Source organism: Echiichthys vipera, assembly GCF_963691815.1.
Source record: "Echiichthys vipera genome assembly, chromosome: 2".
In the NCBI taxonomy this organism is placed as follows: Eukaryota; Metazoa; Chordata; class Actinopteri; order Perciformes; family Trachinidae; genus Echiichthys; species Echiichthys vipera.
This window is the reverse complement of record NC_139827.1, coordinates 2,358,965-2,383,183: the sequence shown is the minus strand read 5'-3', so window position 1 is coordinate 2,383,183 and position 24,219 is coordinate 2,358,965. Positions and strand designations below refer to the sequence as shown.

The window sequence follows — 24,219 nt, the reverse complement described above, 5'->3', positions numbered from 1 at the left end:
AGGGCAATGTATAATGGTGTGTTGAAATATTAATAAACATCCAGCTTCATTTTGACCAAACACGATCGATTGATCTTCTCATCGCACCTTCACAGGCAAATTCAGACAAGGACTGTGCGGCTCGGAGACCGGACAGATGGCGGTCGCAAGTGATGTCCGATTCAAACAAGCGGCTGCAATCCATTCTGTGAATTTGCCAGAATGTATAAAAAATGGACGCAGCAAACCCGTCGTTGTTCGGTCTCTCAACTTTATCCAATCTCCCTCGCATACGGGAGTCTCCATCTTGTCAGACTTTGACTCCGCCTCATTTCCTCTGACAAGGGCAGGTATGTGACGTTGGGGGGAGGGGCGTACGTCCATCTGGCTGACGTTTACCTCCGAGGAGAAGTGAAGGCCAGAGGCTAGCTGTCACTCAAGAGGCCACGCCCCTAATTATTCATAAACTTTAACCTCTGATCAAATAAGAACTAGCCAAAAAAATTCACGCCCCCCAGTGTTGTCATGGAGATCTGATCTAAACACACAGACTAGAATGTTCTTTTGTCCTTAAACAGGTTTAATGATGCTGTGTAAACGGCCTGTTTAACATGGTGCTCAATGAGAAACTGCTCTGTTATGAAACCTGCCCCTAGTGGACACTCAGAGAACTGACGCTTTTGGCACTTCCTGATTGGATCAAACAGGAAGTAGCTGTGGTGGGGGCTTGGTTGGAAATCCTCACCATGATTTTTCAGGTACACTGGGCACGCGTGTGCCGATATTTACCTCACGAGTTGGAGACTAAAAGAGAAATTAATATTTTACTTACTACAACTGTAGTTTTTGGCACTTCCTGATTGGATCAAACAGGAAGTAGCTGTGGTGGGGGGTTGAGGATTTTCCTAATGTCAAATTATTTCTTTAAATCACAGCATCGGGGCTCCTCTGGCGCCACCCTCTGACCAAAGTCCACCACCTTTGACCCTTGAGTTTGCTGTATGTCCAGACAGCACTTTTGTCATATTTTGTCTGTGCATCATTTGTATGGTGTGTGACGTGCATTGCATAACCTCATGGAGGCTCTGTTATGGTCAGAACATTACATTATACTGTCCAGGTTTTTGCAAAAACCTCTGTGGGGTCAAAAACATTTAGGGTCAGAGGACTCCTCTCATGTCCCAGAGTAGCCGAGCAGCAATAATGATACCAGTCTCCTCTACCTCTGCCTCTCAAGTTCACCCCCTCCTCCCCTCCTCCCCTCCCCTCTCTCCCGTAGTTCCTCCCTCATCGCTCCCCACACGATGGGCGCCCCCCGTCCTCCGCTGATAAGCAGCATAACGGGGGAGGAGCTCTCTTCTCGCGGGGCTCCTCCTTCCGTTGCCTTCACTTGTCCCCACACACGCTCCACCACCACCACCACCACCGCCGCCGCCTCCTCCTTCCGTGCATGTCTGATCGAAAGGGAGAGAGAGGGGCAGATGATGAAGAAGTAAAAGAAAGGAGAGCCGGTTTGGGGGTGGGTGGGGGGGTCTTGTTTTTTTCTAAGGAGCGGAAAAGGCGTCACACCGGGTGCAGAGCGCAGCGCGGAGCACGTAAAGGAGGGAGACGCATCACGGCGAGAGAGAGGGAGAGAGATAGAAAAGGCGGAGGGAGGAGGCGACAGCGGCTCGTAAACACGACAGAAAACGGCGAATAGGACGGCGGAAAGCGGCGATCACCCCCACCGTCAACCCCGTGTCCCTCCTCATCTCTCCATCTCCATCCTTTCCGCACCTTTGGGCTCATCCCCGTGCGCACCAGAGCCGCGCGGCTGTTTGCTCTGCGTTATTTTGGAAATCTTTTCTTTTCCCGGACCGACCTCCGCTCGGTCTCCCGTAGGATAAACACCAGAGGCAGGAGAGAAGGAGGCTGTGCCATCACTGTAGCCTACCACCGACCGGATCCCCTGCATGCCCCGCTCCGGACGATCATCGGCGAACGGATAACGGATAAAACCGCAGGAGGAGGGTAAACACTGCGAGATGACTGTAGAATAACCCGGCTGAAACACCGAGAGAGAGAGAGGGGGGAGAGAGAGACCCCGGCCCCCGGTTCTCACCGAGACTCAAGCATCACCGATGCGATGGCATAGCGGCTTCTGCAGCAGAACTAGCAGACTAGACCCGGATCAGCAGGGCTCTCATCCACCATGGACCTCTGAAAGACATCAGACACAGGCACAGATGGGTAAGAGGAGATGCTCTGCTATGCGTGTGTGTGTGTGTGTGCGTGTGTGTGTGTGTGTGTGTGTGTGTGTTTTAGTGTTTTATTCCGGGTTATGGAGGTTGGGCATGGGGGGGGGGCAGCAGGAAGGCTTATGGCGTGAAGACCCCTGCCATTGTACGTACAGTATAAGACTGCAATGTGAAGGAGGGGGTGTAGGCCTTGTGTGTGTGTGTGCGTGTGTGTGTGCGCGTGCGTGTGAGGCTGATGAAGTTGCTTCTCACGGATGGCATTTTGCTCCTGGTTGTTGGAGTGTATGTGTGTCTCATATGATGCTGTTCTGTGATGTTATTGGGGACCTGGATATTTGCCATTTGGTTTTAATAACAGAGATTGAACCGGGACCCCGGGCGGATTACAGAACAGGCCTGTGGGCTCAAATGCACTAACACGAAAGGACCACGAAGAAAAGCAAAACACCGGCAAAGAGACACAAAACTACGACAATGAGGCACCAAAACAACTACGGAGAGATGCAGATTAACGACACAACTTGTAGTTTGTCTCATAATGCGTCCGTGACCTGAACCGTGCAGGACTTTAGACCAAGTTCTGACATTCAGAGCAATTTAATCTTCGTATCACAGAGTTTTTAGAGGTTCACTGGATGGATTTTGCTGCTGCCAGGACTTTAGTTTGATTCCCATTGTGGCTGCCCACCCATGACTGAATCCATGATATTAGAAGGTACATACCCCCACCACCCCCACCCCCCCCTCTCTAAACACCTGAGCTGATGGCAGCAATCAGCTTCATCACAGCTATATCTTCCAAGCCCCGCCACATGTCACCTCCCCGCATCTGAATCACCCTGCACCCCGGGGCGCTTGTCTTCTGTACGCCAGCCTCGCTGACACGAAACATTTCCATCTCCCAAACCAAAAACCAAAGCCCAACACAATCGGCCCAATCCATTTCTAATTTCCCTCGAGAGCGGGGGGGGGCGGCTCCCCAGTCGCTGATTAGGGGTCAGGTATTGATCCAAGGCTCCCAGATGGGTTTGACTATAAGAGGGCTTGAGTAAGCTGATCCCTGATAGGCGGTTAAGTGTAAATGTGGTGCAAATGAATGAGTAGAGAAGAGAAGAAGTTGAGATTGTGACTGGAGAAACACTGTGGAGTGTAAACATGGACCTCTTTCTCGTTCCCTTGACTTGTCGCCCTTGAGCAAGGCGACTCATCAGGCTATAACTCCATCAGAGCGGCTCAGCGGTGGACTGTAGCTTTACCTGGCAGCTCCCAGCTGTGCATGTGTGAAACAGGGCAGTGCTGATTAGCATGTTCAGTGTGTTCCCTCAGTGTGACTCCAGGTTGTTTGAAGGTGCAGGTGATTATTTGAATACTGGACCCGGATCTGCACCTTGCACAGAGGAAGAAAGTATTTGAGTTTGGCTGCTTCTCTTGTGGTGATGTCTTGTGTCTTCAAACGGTTCGATGCCCCGACGACCCACATCCCGGGTCCCCCACGTTTCAAAACATCAACAAGGACGACCACGTCTCATGGGGATGCTGGCCTTTCCACTTCCCAGTGATGCTGAGAGACAGGGTAGAGTGTGAGTGTGTGTGTGCGTGCTTGTGAGTGTGCGTGTGTGTGTGCGCATGTGCGCGTGTGTGTGTGTGTGTGTGTGAGAGAGAGATCTCCAGCCGGGGACTGAACACAGTTGTTTACCTGAATATGTATGTTCCGTGCATGTGTGTGTGCATCAGAGCTGTGGTCAGAACGCAGTGAGATGTATGGATGGATGGATGGATGTATGGATGGACGGATGGATGGATGGATGGATGGATGGATGGACGGATGGATGGATGAAAATAGAAAGAACAGAGAGTCGAGCGGGCTGTGAGGAACGTTGGAGGCGTGTTCTCCGGTCATGTGTCTGAAAGAGTGTGTGGACTCCAGAGATCCACCTGAGCCCCACGGCTGAAGCTCGCAGCTGAAGCTCGCTCCTTCTGTCAGAGTTAATTAAGAACCCTCTCCTGTGATTCCTCCCTCTCCCTCAAACTCACTTTCAATTTGTTTTAGCGGCTTCACATGTAACGTCATGTGTACTTCTGAAGGATAAGGAGACGAAGGAGACAAATAACTTAAAATACCAACCGCTCATATAAGAGAAGAACTAGTGATGGACTGATACATCGGCTGTTTTTAGGTGTGTCGGTATCGGCCGTTGCGGACTGCTTTGCTTTGCGTTCACGCGTTTTTTCCCACCGTTCTGTACAGACAGGCGTCCACAGCACCGTAGCGCCATGTTGCCTTTATTATGTTCTATAAAAGTTCCACCAAGACTCGTAATGGTGGTGTGGTGGTCAGCACTTTCGCCTTACTACGAGAGGGTTCTTGGTTCAAATCCCGTTTCTTTTTGTTTCTCAAAAAATGACAGGTGACAGCAAGTATTGTTTAACAGAGGGGGCGTCTTTCTCAACACGCTCTGTTTCCACATGCAGCTCAGTCATCAGGCGAGCACCAAGAGCTGTAGTTCCAGGAACGGCCACTTGGGGCTGGCTCCAAAAGAGAGTCCAACCCCCGTAAACCCCCGTGTTTCAATGCCCAACTTTACAGCAGACATGACCACTGGAGGGGAGGGATTGTGGTGGTTAACGCTTTTGCCTCAAAGCGAAAGGGTCGTGGTTTGAATCCCGGCTGGGGCCCTTCTGTGTGGAGTTTGCATGTTGTCCCCGTGTCTGCGTGGGTTTTCTCCGGGTTCTCCGGTTTCCTCCCACAGTCCAAAGACGTGCAGGTGTTCGGTTCATTGATGACTCTAAATCACCCGTAGGTGTGAATGGTTGTCTGTCTCTGTTCGTCTCTATGTGTCCTGTGAAAGACTGGCGTCCTGTCCAGGGTGGACCCCGCCTCACGCCCGATGTCAGCTGGGATCGGCTCCAGCCCCCCGCGACCCTGACAGGGACAAGCGGTTTAAGATGAAGGAATGAATGAATGAACATTTGTTATCATTGTGTACATTTTATGGTGTAAGTAGTATTGGCTCAAAACATCGGCTCAGGAAAATCGGCATCGGCCCTGAAACATCCATATCCGTCGATCCCTAAAAAGAACCATTAACAGTGACTACGAAGAAACGTCTTAAAGATATAATCCGTAAGATTAATTGTCTGCTAAATTCCTGTCTGTCACAGAGTGAGTCAAAACAGTGGTGATTGATCATGTGACCCACTGATGAAAGCACCTTTATTTGCTGCTTTGTTGACTTTGTTGAGACTTTCCCGCGCTTAAATCAAATGTGCCGCACAGTTAGCGCCGCTTTTTACGTGGTTCCCCTTCTTCTTCGGACCTCCTATCAGTGTGGAGCATGTGAAGGCATCACGGCGCATTGCTGCTGGTGAGAGCTGCCGATCTGCTGACGTCACACAGTCGACACTTTGGTTTCCAAAGGAACTCTGGGAGATGAAGTCCCAGAGGCTCACCTGCAGTTCCACCTTACCACCAAAGAGGGCGCTAGAAACAACGCATCTCAGTTCTTACAGATTACACACACACACACACACACACACACACACACACATACATATGAGGAGCTCTTTTCCAAAACGCTATAATTCCATTTTAATAGTTTTCAGGAAAATGACATTTTTTACCTTTTTACCCACACATTTGGTTAATATTCATGTATCTTGTCAAAATGGTTTTTATGGCTCAGTGTGAACGCGTTGAACGGACGGACGACATGAAAAACTCTCCCGCTTCAGAGCGCCGCCATGTTGGATCGCATAGACCGCTCACTGAGTTCTGATTGGTGGAGAGTTTTCATCTGTTCTTAGTCATTTTTTTCAAGTTTTTGTGGTGTTTTGCATCTGTTCTTAGTCATTTTTGTTCACGTTTTTGTGGTGTTTTCGTCTGTTTTTAATCGTTTTTGTGTTTTTTCATCTGTTTTTAGTAATTTTGTCACATTTTTGTGGTGTTTTACATTTGTTTTTAGTCGTTTTGTCACATTTTTGTGGTGTTTTTCATTTGTTTTTAGTCGTTTTCTTCACTTTCACTCAGTCTGAATGTGTTGAACGGACGGACGAAACAAAAAACTCTCCTGCTTCAGAGCGCCGCCATGTTGGATCGCATAGAACGCACACTGAATTCTGATTGGTCGAGAGGACGTATTGCGTTTAGGCTAAAAACAGGTTTGGCGCTGGTCGCGGTTTGGAAAGGAACTGCATCTTGAGACCATTTTAAACAAGGAAATATAGAGATTTGGCAGAAACACTGATGAAGCAGTGAAAAGGTTCTGTTTACAGCAAAGTGGCTCAAAATCATTTTTTAAAATGTGGCTTTTATCTCGTTTTGGAAAAGAGCTCTTCATTTATATATAATTAGTTTGAGACCTTGTGAAGCATGCTCAATTGCTTTCTCCAGAGAGTTCAATCACACACATGTCTAAATATAAAGCTGTTATTAGCAGCTGTAATCAGGGGTGGCTGCTAGCATAGCATAAAGTATAAAAACACCAGTTCGCAGTCAAGCGGAGGTTAAAGTGCCAGACTATTAATTGACTAGAAACAGTAACTTCCTCAAGTGTCGACCAAGAACTAAAACAAGCCCTAATACGCAGAGTTGTTGTTTTAACACTCCAGTTTTTGTGTTTTCTGCACATAAATCTCTGCTAATGAGATTGTTGTGTTGACCTTTTGGAGCGCGGCATCGTTGTCGACACGTCGTAGGAACATAAGGACTCGTGCCGTACCTCTTACCTCATTAACCAACCGTCATACGCGGCTTTACATCTATTTGTTTGTGTTTTTTTTCATCACAACTCCTCCATTCATTCTCCCTCCCTCGCTTCCTCTCGCACAGCACTTTCATTATGTCGCTCCCTCTTTTCACCGCCGGCGACTCGAGTTGCAAGGCTGAAACAAATGGCTTCGCTGGCACACACACACACACACACACGGAGGCTGTCAGTTAACATTGCCAGAGGTAGATGTGGGAACGCGGAGATCAGCAGCCTCCTTCCTTTTCCCACAGCATCCTGTTTTGCACGCTCTGAGTGATTCAGATGGTTCGCCGGGGCCGACCGCTCTGTTATCAACGCGCACTGATTTCAAACTCAGAGGCTGCGATCAGATCGAGTGTGAGGGTTTGAAACGGCGTTAATTCGCAGCAGGGAGAGTTTATTCCCTTGACTTTCGTTTAGGCAAGCGTAGACTGTGGCATTGTGTTAGAAGTGAGAATGTACGTCTGTAGGAAATGACCGCAAACCGGGCTTGTTGTTCTAAGCAGATGGATGCAGACACCTGATATCCTGCAGTGTGTGAACACCGGTGAGAGACCAAGCAGTCACAACTGTTTTGCATAGGCAAAGTACATTACTTTATCAAATGTGTCTGAGTGTCTGCGACTGAATGTAGAAACCGTGGTTTGTTGGAAATCAGGGAGCGTGGATATAAATAAGACACACACACACACACAAACACACACACACACAAAGAATACTTTCCGTCCATGTTGGAGCCATTCGTACGACAGAGATATAACTGACTCATTTACATTTAGCATTTGATTTGGCTGAGATTAGCATCCCCGTCGTGACAGAGTACAGTCAGCCCTGGCTTCCACTTGGTTGGGAAGTGGATCAGGCGACCTGTTCATGTTGGATAGTTTCAGTTGAAGCTTTCTAGGGACTCTTCTCATGCTGCTGCAGAGGTTCGCTGTTATTTTGAGCAGCATTAGTGGTTAAAAAAGACGTTTGGGTGCCTTCCCCGCACTGCCCCGAGCTAACCAGTGTTGTTAGCCGCATTCGGCTGTTAGCGACTGTTAGCATCTCTCCCGGATATCTCCGTTAATAGTTGTTGCACGGAAAAAATTGTCTCGTTGGCTTATTTGATGAGTGTATTTGCTGAGAAAAGGGATTTAATTTACACCGTAGTTTCACTTTTACCAGACATAGACAGAGCCCTACTTACACTCTTACACACTTTATGTTTCAGCCCTGATTTAGTTATTTTTGCAGTTTTACGCAGAGAAACCAAAGCAAAGAAAACAAGGATTTTTAAAGCACCCTTTGACTCTTAAATGTCTTTTCTTTTCTTACGTGTTTGAGCTTCTCCACAGCGCCGTGTCCGCTCGAGTGTGTGGGGGTGGTTTAGCTGCTTGGCTACACGGGTTCATCATTCTGGTATGAAACACTGTGACTTTTGTTTGTATTTCTTTAAACCAACCATTGTCGGTTGCGTTGGGCGACGGTAGGGCCTATAGCGGAAATAGCAGAAGGGAACTGTACAGAATGATGTGCAGAGTTTGACACCAGAGGCTGTTTCCACTTCAGTCTGCTGACGTCTATCTCACTTTAATACGTGTTCGTACAACCAGGTCCTGTGACAGCATGGGCCAATGTGCAACTTGCAGACCCTGGACTCTGCAGCGGCGAAATCATCTTCAAGTACATGTAAAGGATCGATGGCTCACAGTTACTGTAATTCTATATTAGCTTCCTCTCCACAGTCACACAGTGCTGGGAGGAGAAATGACAGCAAAGGTTGAGTGATGCTGAATGATGCAGGAGGCCATTTTTATCCCGGCAGCTAGTGTTACCTCCAGCCCGGGCGGTCTCTGGCATTCATATGCTCTTTATTCCACTGGAAGTCCGTGGGACAAAGGGATGTTTTCAGACCTGCAGTTACAGATGGGAGCTAGCTTTCTATTTTCTGAATATTAAATGTGATGCTGCACATCGTCCCTTGACGAAATACACTTAATAAACAATTAGAAAATGACGAGACGGCTCGGCGGAGAGTGAAAGGAGAGAAAAAAGACACGCGTAGCAACACAAGTGCGTTCTCTCCGTATTTCTCCTCCTAGCTCTTGTGCACCTCCATCCCGTTGTCACTGTTGACCTGGATCATACAGTAGAACCAATCCGTGTGAATCATTACTGCGGCGCGTGTAATCTCCCCGCGGTGCAGGCGGGGTCGTCCCAGGCTCCAGGATGTCCAAACGGCGCCATGCTAACCCCACCAACAGGTTACATACGGCTGAGCACAGCCGGCTGCTGCTGCTGCCGGGGGAATTAAGCTGTGTTCCACCTCTGAGCTGGCATCTGTACACACACACACACACACACACACACACACACACACACACACACACACACACACACACACACACACACACACACACACACACACACACACACACACACACACACACTGCTAGACTCCTGGCTGTGCTCACACTATTCCTGGAGAGAGAATCACACACTCAGGCGCACATCCTTCCTTTTTTGACATCTCTTTCCACACACTTTCTCATGCTGTTTAATTTCAATTCACTCACCGGGCTTCCTGTAAACTTCGTCATCTCTCTCTCTCTCCCGCTTACTCACTTCATATACACACATCTATCATGCATCCTACACATTCCTGCATCACCCCTCCGCCCATGCACGCTGCAGATCCCGTGTGCACAACCTTTTGGCTCCAGAGGTCCAAACGTTTGACGGCGCGGCGCACGAGCAGCTCAAAGTTTCCCTCGTCACCGCTAACCTGCTGTCACCCCGCGAGCTGCAGAGATAAAAATATCATCCCCGAGCTCAGCAGAGCTGCGGTGTTCTACTTTTGACTCTGAAAAGCTCACGTTACTGCAGACGGCGAGGCCGGGCGGAACAGGCGCACAGAACATGTTTCTGTGCGAGGCGTGCCCTTGAGCAAAGGATTTAACACACGGACAAACAGGTGCCAGGAGTGTGTTGTGATTGCTCTGGCTAGTGACAACACCTCCAGTCATTTGGTGACAGTGTTTATTCAGTGTGTTTATTTAGCGACTGCCTACGAGGCACACTCCGTGAAGTGAGTTTACCTTATGCACCAGGCTTGTTACGGTTGCTCTGATTCATTTCAATGAAGCAAATCCAACAGTTATACAGTGATAAATTATAACATATAGACCCCCATATGTGTAAAAGTCTAAATTACCTCAATGTAATGCTAATAAGTACATAAATACCCTGTTCATATTATATATTCATTCATCTCCAGCCTCTTGTCCCTGTCGGGGTCGCGGGGGGCTTGAGTCGATCCCAGCTGACATCGGTCGTGAGGCGGGGTCCACCCTGGACAGGACGCCAGTCTATCGCAGGACACATAGAGACGAACAGAGACAGACAACCATTCACACCTACGGGTGATTTAGAGTCATCAATGAACCGAACACCTGCACGTCTTTGGACTGTGGGAGGAAACCGGAGAACCCGGAGAAAACCCACGCAGACACAGGGAGAACATGCAAACTCCACACAGAAGGGCCCTCGAACCAGGAACCCTCTCGCTGTGAGGCGACAGTGCTAACCACAATACCACCGTGTCGCCTACATAAATAGTTAAAGGCCTATATGCTGCTGTCTTGCATTCCAAACTAGTATATTAATTAGACGTTTTATGCGTTCTTAATTTAATAACTTCTTGTGCTAAGCTGAGAAGATTTGCTGATGCGGCTCTTTATTAAGATTTGTCTGCGTTACAGTATCAGTTGTTTCACTGAAATCCCTGAAAACGCTTCAGACCTTTGCCACAGTGCACGCTCTTTACTCTTTACTCTTTACCGTTTCTGTGCTTGTTGGTTTACAGCAGCATTCAGCGTGTGTTTGTGTGACGCAGGATGAAGTTGAAGTATCATATAAAGATGTTTCAACAATATTGCGGTGACTTCATTCTGACCCTTACTACGCAGAATGTACAAATCAAGAATCAGGCGTCATACACAAACCAGGAAGCACTGGATTGTAGGCTTTTACCAGTGATAGCAGTTTCTGCGATGTCCATCAAGGACAGTTGTGCGTATCGTTGCTGTCTGTAGGAAACCTCGTATCTCCATATTTTGTCATTTTAATGCTATTGGTCGCTCTTTACGTCTGTGTGTGGGTTTTTATAAAGTTTTAACCAGTAAAAGTATAAAAAAGACCTTGTGACTAACTCTTGTAACACCATTGAATCGTCTGCAAAACGTCACATTCCTGAAAAATGACGGTTTGGGACGTTCAAGGTTTCCTCCCAACAGCAACGATAGATAACTTCACATATTTCCTCCAGTTGAGGTGGTTCAGGATCATCTGGTTGGATTCATCTTCCGTACAGTATCAGTTAGTTGTTTCACTGAAATCCCTGAAAACTCTTTGGACCTTTGGCCCAGTGCACGCTCTTTACTCTTTACTGTTTCTGTGCTCGTTGGTTTACAGCAGCATTTAGCGCCGTCTGTCTTGACAGTGACCTTGCCTGAGTGCCATCTGCAGGCCCGTAAAGATTACTATCAGAGCCGTTTCAAAGGCAGTTCAAAAAGGATCTCATAAAGTTGCCCCAAGGCCTCATCGCGTCTGCTGACCAGCGCAGGAACGATAGACTCTGGTTAACATGAGAAAGACGATGTCTTAATAGCAGCCGCCGCTCGTGTGCTGTGAGATACGGGCCCTGCTGCATAGAGTCCACATAGAGCGCAGATTTACAGCGCAGTTAGTCCCACTCGACAACCCCGCTGTAGTCTCGCACACGCAGACCGTCTGCGTCTCAGGCGGGGTCTTCAGGGGGGCGGCAGTTGCGATGATGAAGTATGGATTTCTGTTCTGGCGGGTCAAACTGAGCATGGCTGTGCTTTATGTGGGGGTGGATGAAGAGCTCTCCGTGCTGCTGCGCCTGTCGAAAGGCCGGCATCGCAGCCTCCTTCTCCCTTTACTCTCTCCTTTCCCTCCCTCCCCTCCTCGTGCTGCTTGCAGGTTGCTCCCCTTTTCTAAATAAGGCATCTTCTCCCTCCTTGACCTCAAACCGCCCCCCGCCCCCACGGCGGCCCCTCCACACACACACACACACACTGTGTCGTGCTCTTGTCAGACAGCCAACCCGAGTTTACCGCCAGGCCAAAATAGAAGTCGTCTGTCCTTCAAGATATCTTTTTCTCTCTCTCTCTGTCTCTCTCTCTCTCTCTCTGTCTTTCTCTTTCTCTGCGTGCCCTGCTTTCTCTCTCACCCACTTTGTCCTTCCCCCCTCTCTCGGTCACCCAAGTGTCACCTTACAGTCAAATCCGCGCCGTGGAGACCTCAGGAGACCCACCCAGCAGGGGGTAAAAGTGCTCCTGACCCGCGCTCAACCTGGTATGTGTGTTTATTGAGGCTACAGTGCAGCGTACAGTTCCTAGGGGGGAGTCACACGCTGTATGGAAAGGAAGCAATCGAGCCTCGTCGAAGATGGAGATGTAGATATTTCTCTGTGTGTTCAGTCGATGTGGAGCACCAGATGGTTTGTGTTTGTGTAAAGCAGGATGAACCGTTTAAGGGCAAGAAAGTTGAAGTATCATATAAAGAGGTTTTTTTTAATGTTGTTTTGATTTAACAGACAAACACTACTGACAATAGCCCCCCCAGTAGAGGGAGTCACTCTCTCGTTTCCCACGTCCTCGTGTCTATCGCTGTTTGAGTTCTTGTATATTGTCCATTTCTCCCATGTTTGCTCTCCTTGCACCTCTTGTCGTCTCCAAATGTCATCTTCTCCATTGTGTATCTCCATCTCTTCGACAGTTGCCATCCACTGATCCTGGTTAGGTGGGTCTACCTCACACCATTTTCTAGTTATAGCTTTCTTACACACGATCAATAATATCTTTAGCAAATATCTATCTCCAGTATGTGTATGTCCTTCATCCAGGTCACACATCCACAGAGTCTCACAGGTCATGGGGATGTTGTATCCCAGTATCTTCTGCATGACGCTGTGTCCCATTCCCCGTAACCTGGGCATGGCCTGCTTCTAACTCGCCACATTCTCTCCAACACAAGTCATTTTAGGCGTAATAAAGAATCGTATCAGAGAATGTTACAAAGATGTTTTTAACAATATTGCGGTGACTTCATTTTAACCCTTACTACGCAGAATGTACAAATCAAGAATCAGGCGTCACACACAAACCAGGAAGCACTGGATTGTAGGCTTTTACCAGTGATAGCAGTTTCTGCGATGTCCATCAAGGGCGATTGTGCGTATCGTTGCTGTCTGGGGGAAACGTTGTATCTCCATATTTTGTCATTTCAATGCTATTGGTCGCTCTTTACGTCTGCGTGTGGGTTTTATAAAGTTTTAACCAGTAAAAGTATAAAAAAGATCTTGTGATAAACTCTTGTAACACCATTGGATCGTCAGCAAAACGTCACATTCCTGAAAAATGGCGGTTTGGGACGTAAAAAGGTTTCCTCCCAACAGCAACGATAGATAACTTCACATATTAGCTCCAGTTGAGGTGGTTCAGGATCATCTGGTAACGATGAACCCTGGGCGCCTCCCTAGGGAGGTGTTCCAGGCACGTCCAGCTGGGAGGAGGCCTCGGGGAAGACCCAGGACCAGGTGGAGAGATTAGATCTCCACACTGGCCTGGGAACGCCTCAGGATCCCCCAGTTAGAGCTGGTTAATGTGGCCCGGGGAAGGGAAGTTTGGGGTCCCCTGCTAAAGCTGCTGCCCCCGAGACCCGACCCCGGATAAGAGGCTGAAGATATTTGAAATGCAAACATGCAAACTATATTCCTGAGTTTCCTCACTTGTGACAGTAATGCCGTATACTCCAGGCCTAGCAGCACAACACTTGGATGTCTTTTGACATGCAAATGCTGACTGGATGCGATAACGACCTTGCTAACACCGTCAGTCCTCGTGCTGCGAATCTTATATCTCGAGTTGATTTGAGCAAATTCTGTTCCGTCCACATCTGCTGATACTTTCAAATGAATTTCCGGTCCCAGCTGGAAAAGAGGAGGCAACGAGAGGTCAGTGTGACATTACAGGAGATACTGCTAATCTTGGAGGAGGTTGTACTTGTGCAATCGTTGTTTGCCAAGAAGGTCGTCCGCATGCAACACGCACACACACACACACACACACGCACACACACACACACACACTAACTTATGACACACTTATTGCCTCCCGTGAGCCTGCAGCGTATCCTGAAGTGACTCTGGAAAACGTCCTTAAAATAGCAGACACTGTTTCCCTGAGCACAGCGACGCACGCCCACGGTTTTTAACTTATCAAAGCCGACAGGTAAAGCACCGGCACATGGTCTCAGTGCCGGGCCGAGGGAGGGTTTGTGAGAGATGCTCTCGCCGTTTCACCTCCGTTAGGTCCTTCATAACAGGCGCTCGGATATGTGCCGCTCCAGAACGCAGCGTGAGCAGAAAAAAGAGAAGAAGACTGGAAAGATCAACGGAGGTCAAGGTAGAAAGCCACAGACAGAAGAGGCAGAAGACTACGTGGGCGCGCTTATGATTCATTTTGAACAACAACAACAAAAAAAACCACACACAACTCAGTGGCTCGGCAAGAATGATAATAACGCTGAGTCGTCACATTTGTGTTTTTGTTTTGGCTTTTTGTGAGAGACCTACGTCAATGATGAGTCTGTCGACGGTAGTGCGAGGGAGGTGAAATGTGTACAAAGGTAGAGAGAGGAAGAGGGAGGGCGACCGGCCAACTGTTGGTCTGCGTACGGACGGACGGGCGGACGGATGGAGGGAGAGAATGAGAGGGAGAGGAAGAGGAAAGGCATTTTCATCAGGATTATCCTGCAGCAGAGAATCTCATCTGGGAAAGTGGCCCAGTGCTTACTGAAAATACACACACACACACACACACACACACGCACACACACGCACGCTGCCTCGGGAGGCTGCAGAAGCTGTAAAAGCTCTGCTTCACCTCAGTTTGCCCAGGAAAGCCCTTCTTTCATGCTTCTTACTACACTGTGGTCCCTCCAGATCGACTCTGCCGCTGGATCTCCACGTATACTTCTGTGAATACTGCGTGCATGTGTGGCCCGTCCCTCTGTTCCCCTCGTTGAATCCTGGTGGAGTTCCTCCCACTTGATTACACTGTTTATTCGCTGTGCGTCCCCAAACCCCTGCCCACCTGTCAGCAGGCTGCAGCCAGGGGGGGGACAGCCTTGATAGCAGTGTGGTGCTTTGTATTCCAGTACCATACCTTCCACGCGGAGACTTCATGCCAGATGCATAACGCTCTTTGAAGGCTGAAGACTAACAATGCAAACGCTAACACGATATGGACAAAGGCAGAGCGGCTGCCAGAACGATTAGTCCATTCATTAGAGAACTGATCAGACGACACATGTGATAATTGATTCTTTGTTCGGCATCAGCAGCGTTTGTTCAAGCGGCCTCCGCAAACATGAGGATTTATGGCGTTTCTCTGTCTCGTGTGTGTACAGTAGAGAGCTGACACGAAATGATTGGACTCGAACCAGGAGAGCAGCACCTTTAAACCCTAGGCCAGGACACCCCATCATAGACTGTTAATCAGATATTCAGTAGTTGCAACCCTTGAAATGTGCCCTCTTTTGGTCATATTTTTAAAACCAAGCGGCACGGACTGTTTTAATAACTCAGTCGACGTGCATATTTTACCTCACGTCTTATAGGTAAATGTATCCACAATAGACTTTAACTGGAGGTATACGTATACGTCCCTCAGCACCACCATTCCTTATACCCGTGGGGGGAAACGTTAAGGTTTAACAACAGGGTATTGATAAAAAAATAATCTATTTTAACCTGATAACATGGTGCAGCAGTCATCACTCGTGCCTTGTTCAACACATGTAAAACCTGCCAATGGCAAACGGGAAACAGTGTCTTCCCATGACCGTTACGGAACTCTGCTACTGTATTTATAGCGACCACAGTGAGATGATGCAAACGTGCTTTACAAAAGCCCACCTCTCCCAAACGGGCCGTGGACGGCAGGCACTCCGTCGGTCGGTACGGTTGCACTCACACTGGTCAAACAAACCCGACTTTAGCCGTTAAACCTGTTTGGGCACGGTACGGAGGGACAGTGTGAGTGCGCCCTCAGTTGACAATCTTAAACATCTGTTTTCGGGGTCACGTTCTGCTCTCTACACTCAAAAATGCTTTGACTGTACGGAGAGACGGGTAGCTTTGCTAACACAGTAACACCGGCGGCATGCTGGGAAGGGGGAAGTGTTAAGTGTATTAGGCTGCAGGAGAAGACTGGCATTGATTTAGACATTACTTTCTCTGTTAAAGACTTTTTTACGTGTATTAGTAATGGGATTAAACGCGTTCTATCACGATCAGTGATAAACGTCCTGAGAGAGCGCAAAACACCTGCAGTCAACGAGACTATGATGCTTTCTTTCCAACTAATGAAAATGAAATATACCTCAAAGGGGAAGAATTTCATTTAGTTACTGATAAGCAAAAAACCCAAACCATGAATTAATTTTTTGTGATATTTTACTGCGTGTACTATTACCGAGCTCTTGGAATGGTTCAATTCTCTCCTCCCATTTGTTGTAATTACCTGAGGTGTGTGTGCGTGTGTGCGTGTGTGTGTGTGTGTGTGTGTGTGTGTGTGTGTGTGTGTGTGTGTGTGTGTGTGTGTGTGTGTGTGTGTGTGTGTGTGTGTGTGTGTGTGTGTGTGTGTGTGTGTGTGTGTGTGTGTGTGTGTGTGTGTGTGTGTGTGTGTGTGTGTGTGTGTGTGTGTGAGAGGAAGAGAGGGGATGAATGATGCATTTAAATGCGGATGGTGGGATGTGGAAATATTCATCATATCACACCTTGCTGTCTCCTCGTGGCGTCATCTTGTTACCAACATATCAGTAGTGTGTGTGTGTGCGTGTGTGTGTGTGTGTGTTGACTGCTTTGCCGGGAAATACCATCTGCGTGTCTTCGGCAAAGGAATTATCGTCCCCACCTAAAATGAAATTCCGGCTTAAAATCATCCCATGGTCTTTTTCTGCACTTCATTACATCAAATAAGCCATCGAGGCAGTTTTTTTTATGTAACAACTATTAACCGAGAAATTCGGAAGGGTGAGTGCAACAGTACCGCGCCGAGCTGCGGCACGCTTGCCGTCCACGGCCCGTTTGGGAGAGGTGGGCTTTTGTAAAGCACGTTTGCACGTGTACGAGCACTAGCAAACCAACAGGCGCACAGGAAATGACCTCAGAACCGTCGTGGGCCTCGTGCTCGTACACGTGCGCACGCTCGTGCTCGTACATGTGCAAACGCGCTCTACAAAAGCCCACCTCTCTCAGACGGAGCCTCTCTCCTCTGTCCGCAGTTATGCGTGGAGCGGTTGCACTCACACTGGTCAAACGCACTAGGCCTGACCCGAAAAAACGGTTTTGGCCCGGTGCGGAAGGACAGTGTGAGTGCTCCCTAAGTTACTTGTCTTCTTTCACATTTTCCCTTTGGTGATCATTTGCTCCTGAGTTACTTTAGTTCCTTACAGGAAACGATGAGGGAAAAAAAAAATATCGACCTGTAAAATAAAGCCATAAACTCAACCACACACAGGTACGTCCGCGTGACATGTGTTTGTTTCTCCATGTAGTAAAACGCCTTGAAAAGACCTGTTGTGTTTAGGTTTCAGGTTTTGCGTCTCAGAAAGATCCAGTAACAGATATCCAACATCCACAAACCAAAGTGTTAAATATCATGTGCTACCTGACGTAACGGGAATATTGTTTAGTCCTTAAGTACTCGATACACACGACGACAGTCACCCGCAGCGATGTCTTTGTTTAAGCGTATGTGATACGACCTGTGCACATTGTTTAGTTGTCACTGTTCCAAAAAAGTATCGTATGTGAGGGTGTGTACGGCTGACCTGTTATCTCACAGGGCTGTTAAATGTGAGCTGATTGGTGTGTGTGTGTGACCCAGATGCTACACAAACACACCAAAGTCCCAAACACACCTGATCTCTCACATGACCTTTCTTTATAATCCGTCCTCCGGGCCAGAGAGTAGTCGCACCTATTCAGCTCTTCATTGTCTTCCAGGTATCCGGGACATGAGATACAGTGCTAATGGGAGCGTGGTGTCTGCTTACGCAACCTTTACAGAACAATGCGCCACCAGTGGAGTGATGGGTTGGGCAGAGACACTCTGAGTGCGAGGCAGAGGAGGGCAGGGAGGTGTGCCGCTCTTATATGGGCCTGTTTGTCACAATGACAACACACGAGATGGCCTAGAAACCCTCACCCATCAGATAACCAGGTAATCACGGGTTAATCAACAACAGAGTCAGTGTCTAAGGGTGCACTCCCACTGTGCCTCCGTAAAGACGAGTAAATTCATCAATAAGGCCTCAGCTGAACCAATGGGAGCGTCATTAGTTTTGCAGGTATTTGGTCATAAACAAAAGATGGTGGACTGGACTGATGAGTCGATGGCGCACGATGAAAATTTGAGATTATCAAAGATATTAGGATTCATCCTCTGGGCATCACGGATGTTTAAGGGCGCCCTCCCACTGTTCCTCCGTCCCGTGCCCCGTGCTTTAGGGTCCTTGTCCCCCCCTCCAGGCCCGTTTGTACTCACACTACCTGGGCCTCGGAGAATGCTTCTTGCTGCCTATACGTCATCACGCCGTAACACGTCACATGCATTGATGACGTCATGGCGATGCGTGGCTTTGTTTCCAGATCTTTCCGTAGACCTCTGAGTTTTTGTGCGTCTTGTCGACTGTTTTTGAATCTTTTCATCGACCAAATCTGCAGTAAACACTCCACCTCCGCATCACACCAACGTGAACCTTTCACCGCCATTGTTGTTGTTGTTGTTAAAAGTCCGCGCATGGTCCCTCCTTTTTTTTTCTATGTTCGAACAGGTGCACAGAAATTGACGTCAGAGCCGTCGTAGGCCTCGTGCTCGTACATGTGCGCACGCTCGTGCTCGTTCATGTGCAAACGTGCTTGACAAAAGCCCACCTCTCTCAGACGGGCTGTGGACGGCCAGCTGGCTGCAGTTATGCGCGGAGTGGTTGCACTCACACTGGTCAAACGCACCAGGCTTGACCCGAAAAACCTGTGTTGGCCCAGTGCTGAAGGACAGTGTGAGTGCGCCCTTAGACGTCACGCCAACCCACCGAGTCTTGTTCAAGTATTTACGTCCGAAAATGCACCACTGACGCAGAAATCTCCGTCAGCCTGGATTAGCTTCTGAGCTTCAACGCCCCGTGTTTGAACGGCGGAGAGTAAACCCGACACAAAGAAGCTAAGTGGGTGGAAGCAGATTTATGAGTGGTATGAGAGGCGCTGCCTACTCTGACAACATGACGGGAGCCGTGGAGGAGAACTTTATTGTTTCCTACTGTTGCTATGAATCATCTGGAGATGTTTGTGATCCCACAGTAAGAAAGGCACAGATGCCGTTGACCTCTGAGGGGCGGAATAATCTTATTTTGGACATTTACTGACGGTGACGGCTCAATTTAAAAATGGATGTGTTGACTTTTTGGGTTGAAACCTTTTTAAAGCCTCTCGTGCTTGTCAGTCTGGTGTCGAGCAGCATATTGACTTTTCTTTCCTTGCATGTGCTCCACGTGAGAAGCCTCGCTCTGCTCTGTACCTACAACATGCTACGCTCATGGAGAATAATGTCATCACGCCGTGCTGTCAGAGGGGATTACAGCTCAACACATTTTCATCTACATTGTGTTTTTAATATATGAAAATGGGGTTTTGTATTATACGTCGGCGATGAGCTGTCAGGGGCATTAGGTTGCCCCGTGTGAGTTTAACATGCGACATGATGAACAGCTTTCATGAAGCACGTCGCGGTGCACTGACATTACGCCATAAAAGGTCCGCGGTTCCTAATTCACAGGCTGACACGCCATCCCGTCGTCACGTTCGCTCATGGTGGTATTACATCAATGTAATGACAATTCAAAGATGGCTTTATTGAGGATTATATAAGTGTGTGTGTGTGTGTGTGCATGTCTCTATTTAACACACACACACACACACACACACACACACACACACACACACACACACACACACACACACACACACACGCACACACACACCCACCCACACCCCATCAAGAGCTGTGACACAGGACTATTCTAGAGAGGAGGTGGCTGCGGAGTTGAATGGGCCTCATTGTGTTCAACGGCACTATCTTGGAGACAGAGTGGCTAGCCAATAACACACACACACACACACACACACACACACACACACACACACACACACACACACACACAATAAGAAGCCCTGTACTGGAATCAACACAATCCACATTTAGCCTTCTGCTTATCTCCTCGTACACCTGACACTTTTAAACACTTTTGTTGCAGCAGAAGGAAATTCTTGTTGAAACCAAGTGACATTTTCCATGAAAGCTTGTTGATTTGGGGCGGCAGCAGCTCAGCCCATGGGTGACTCGGCTGTTCAAGTCTCTGTGTGGACCATGAATGGAGTGTGCTCGTGGCGCTAAGCCATTTGACCCCCTCGCTCTAACATCTCTCCATTAATTGCATGTATATAGGTCCTGTATTTCGGGCCTGTGTGTGTGTGTGTGTGTAACATGAATAACATATAATAATGATAACAGGCTAATTTAGCCCTCACTATTTCCAGAGCACATTTAAAATCATGCAAGAGAAGAATCTGCTTTAGTTTCATTGATGCACCATCTGTCCGAGCGTGAACTCTCACCATGTTGCCACTAACACCTTGGCATCGCTTTCCTCAACCTTAAACATTCTCATGGCAACTGAGGGAAAACCTGCAGCGAGTAGCAATTAGAGAGCAATTTGTGTAGAGCCAGCACACTAACTTTTATGTGCTGCTTACTTACTGGCTGTAAAATCACTTTCCACCTGCGAGCTGTGATTGTGATGCGGCAGGTTGCAGCTTCAGTGCGCGTGAAGTAGTAAAAGCATACTTTTTATATTCTTTTCTGTGAACACGAGAGGAGTTTCAACTCGACTGTACACAAATGAAGAATGAGAATTAAAAATCCCTGTTACAGTAGTTTTCATTTGCCGTGTTAGCAGTGTTGGTCAGCAGGTCGGTCGGTCCATCGCTGCGTTCCAGGCTGCAAATATCTCTTGAAGTAGTTGGATTGATTGCCATGAGACGTTTTACATAAACGTGAGGCCCAGAGACTGAGTTGAATCTGGTGATCCCCTGAAAAGACCGGCACCACCCAGACCGGCAGACTTTGGGCCAGATATTCTCTTCAGGATTCATTGTAATTTCTTATTCCTGACTTTTCTTTTGGCCCATCGCTGAGTCCAAAGGCCGGGACTCTACTTTGTTTATGACTATAGATGCGCGTCCTCCACAGAGCTGGGTCTGTCCGACGTTCCTGCCTGTCAAAGGGAAGGTTTTCATCTCCCAACACCTCCCTAGGGTAGGCGCTTGTACCCGCGACCTGGTTCTTTGGGTCCTGACCCAGCTTTCATGACCACAGGTGAGGGTAGGAACCAGGACTGAGCGGTAGATCCGGAGCTTTGCCTTCCTCAGCTCTCTTTTCATCACAACGGTGCGGTAGAGCGACTGCAGCACCGCCCCCGCTGCTCCGATTCTCCGGCCAAACTCACGCTCCATCGTCCCCTCACTCGTGAACAAGATCCCGAGGTCCTTGAACTCCTTCACTTGGGTTCAGGACTCATTCCCTACCTGGAGTAACAACCTACCGGTTTCCTGCTTAGAGCCACGGCCTCAGATTTAGAGATGCTGATCCTCATCCCGGCCGTTTCACACTCGGCTGTGAACCGATCCAGTGAGTGCTGAAAGTCACTGATCAGCGACGCCATCAGGACCACATCATCTGCAAAAAGCAGAGACGAGATCCTTAGCCCACTGAACTGCAACCCCTCCCCACCACGACTACGCCTCCATATCCTGTTTTTAGAGATCATGTGGCACACCCAGGTTATTTTGTTCTGGCAACACCAGTGATTTAAACAGATGACATCCAAACAGCTCCTCACTATAGATGTAGATGCGGTCAAAGCTAGAAAGAGAGCCACATGAGCGTCGCACATTTTCAACCCCACTCAAGAGGGCACGAAGTGTTTCAACACCACTATCATGCTACCGTGCGTGAGTACAGTCGGTTCAGTTTGACCTTTTCTTTGGGTCACTCACTGATCTTTGGCGCTTCAATTTCGTTTTGTTTATTGTCGAAGCTTTTGAAGATTAAAAGGAAAAGAATATTGTTTTCTCCAAACAGTATTTTGAATTTTGTGTCCTGTTAAAAGCATATTGTCAACGCAAAGCTCAGTTTGTTCCCATTTGGTTCAGCGGACCAGGGGTGATCTTATTTCTGGGACTTAGGGAGGTGTTCCAGGCACGTCCAGCTGGGAGGAGGCCTCGGGGAAGACCCAGGACCAGGTGGAGAGATTAGATCTCCACACTGGCCTGGGAACGCCTCAGGATCCCCCAGTTAGAGCTGGTTAATGTGGCCCGGGAAAGGGAAGTTTGGGGTCCCCTGCTAAAGCTGCTGCCCCCGCTACCCCACCCCGTATAAGAGGCTGAAGATGAGATGAGAACAAGTGCAAATTTAAAGCTTTCACTTGATGATTGTGTGCAGGAGAGACGAGCATGTTGAGTTTTTTACTGCTGCAACAGAGGAAGTTGAGATGTGATAAAAATCACACAGGGCTGGGACACACAGACACACGAGCACGTACGCACACACACACACACACACACACACACTGTCGGCTGTTGCTTGAGTCCACACATGCCGTCAGATCTGTCTTCTCTCACACACATATGCGCGGACACAATCACAATTAGAGAACAAACGACTCATACTTGATTTATCCTGAAATACTGTTGAGTATCTGCTGTGGCTCTCACTCTGCTGTACTTCTCACAACCGTTGAATATATATGACACGCAGTGAAACACGACTTGAATATAATCCAGCCAGCAGGAGATAAAAGCCTGCAGACAGGTAGAAGTGTTTACGCCGCCTGAATAAACACAAATAAATGACATCCACAATCATCGTGCACATGGGAAATGCCTGTTTGGTGCGGCGTTGGATGCATAACATGCACCATTTTGTTCGAAATGAAGAGGTCTGAGGTATTTTCATGTCCTCTTTAATCAAGGGCTCACTTCCTGTTTCCTTGCAGCTCTTTCTTTTTTTTCTGGTTTGCTGTTGCATCTCTTTTCCCACAGTTACATTTTCTTGATTTCGTGTGAGGTAGCCTTCATTTAAGTCACTTACTTAAGTCAGGCTGAGCATGTGTTATTATTATGGCTTAGATTTAGATTTATATAGCATCTTTCGCAGCGTTCAAGGCGCTTTACAGAGTCCAGGTTCATACACACAGACGTACATGGTGGTGGTAAACTACGCAGTATTCACAGCTGCCCTGGGGCAGACTGACGGAAGCGTGGCAGCCAATCAGCGCCTACGGCCCCTCCGACCACCTCCTCAAACATACAACAGTCATACACAACTCGTTTTTGAGTCGGACCAAGTTTCACGTTCAGCGACGCTGACGTCTCCTGTCTGTCAGATCATGTGACACGGTGTCAGAGGTTACGGTTACTGTGAATCACTGGTGTAAGGCTACACATCTCGACTTCTGCCTCAGAGCTTTCAACCAAATCTTTATTATCAATATCCATAACGGTTCACAGGGGCTGACAGGCTGTTTTACGCGTACAGTGTCAGCACATAAACCGCGAGCGTTGGCTCCACATCCCAGATGTTTTACTCGAACAATATGAGGTGGAATTAAACAACGAGACGTCCAGATTCAATGACGGGTTACGGACACTGTTGGCAAATCATATAGGGAGTGACTAATCGAGCCTTTCGTGACCTGTTTCATATTAAAATCTGTTTTAAATCTCTCAATTTGTGACTTGATATGACCTAAGAGAGTTAACCTCGGCCCAAATGCTTTCCAAGAAACGCTCTCTGTGACGTAATGTCATGCACCAGATGGTTTGTTTTACAGAAACATCTGAAAAGCTGTCAATGGAAAGGGTTTGGATATCAGTTTAGAGGAGAGCTCTTTAATCTTTGAGCACCTCCCTCTCATACGGGGCAGCGAACGTGCAAAAGTCTGTGGTGACATTTGAATCTGAATGCAATTTAACACGTGGAAGGGCTGGTGGACACCGAGCAAAGTGGCAATACACATGCTTTTTCTTTAACTTACCATTGTGAGGTTAACGTTGATCGCATAGT

At 48.0% G+C, this 24,219-nt stretch overlaps 1 protein-coding gene across 3 annotated transcripts in view; it reads left to right on the top strand.

Annotated features, from left to right (window-relative positions):
* Positions 1 to 24,219, top strand: part of mgat3b (beta-1,4-mannosyl-glycoprotein 4-beta-N-acetylglucosaminyltransferase b) — an 86,559-nt gene that overhangs the window by 8,422 nt on the left and 53,918 nt on the right. The window contains exon 1 of one of the 3 annotated variants that reach the window (XM_083923736.1): positions 1,579 to 2,208. The exons of the other annotated variants lie outside the window; for them this stretch is intronic. The gene's annotated coding sequence lies outside the window, so the exon portion shown is untranslated. Of the gene's footprint in view, positions 1 to 1,578; positions 2,209 to 24,219 lie in introns of those variants that run through there. 3 annotated transcript variants of the gene reach the window in all.